This window comes from Penaeus monodon, chromosome 25 (assembly GCF_015228065.2).
Source record: "Penaeus monodon isolate SGIC_2016 chromosome 25, NSTDA_Pmon_1, whole genome shotgun sequence".
In the NCBI taxonomy this organism is placed as follows: Eukaryota; Metazoa; Arthropoda; class Malacostraca; order Decapoda; family Penaeidae; genus Penaeus; species Penaeus monodon.
This window is the reverse complement of record NC_051410.1, coordinates 22,325,386-22,325,709: the sequence shown is the minus strand read 5'-3', so window position 1 is coordinate 22,325,709 and position 324 is coordinate 22,325,386.

The following is a 324-nucleotide window of genomic DNA, read 5'->3' as shown; positions in this document are numbered from 1 at the left end:
ATGGGGTTTGTTGTTTTTTAGGGAACTTTTTACACTGCAGTAATAAAAATTATCGAGTTATTATGAGCGATAGTATCCTTATTATATGAAAAAGACCTATCGCCTGGGAATTTATAAGCTGCTTACGTATAGAACTAAACCAAAGGGGAATTTTTTCACGTTTTTATTTAAAATCATCCCTTTAAAAAAATTCCCCGATAAGTTCCTCAGGGGGCAAATTTTTAATTTCCTCCCTTTAGGTCGCCCGATGAAGTTTTTCCAAAAGCTATGATCGCTTTTGAAACTTTTATGTATGTATGCTATGAAAATAGGGCTACAAATTTT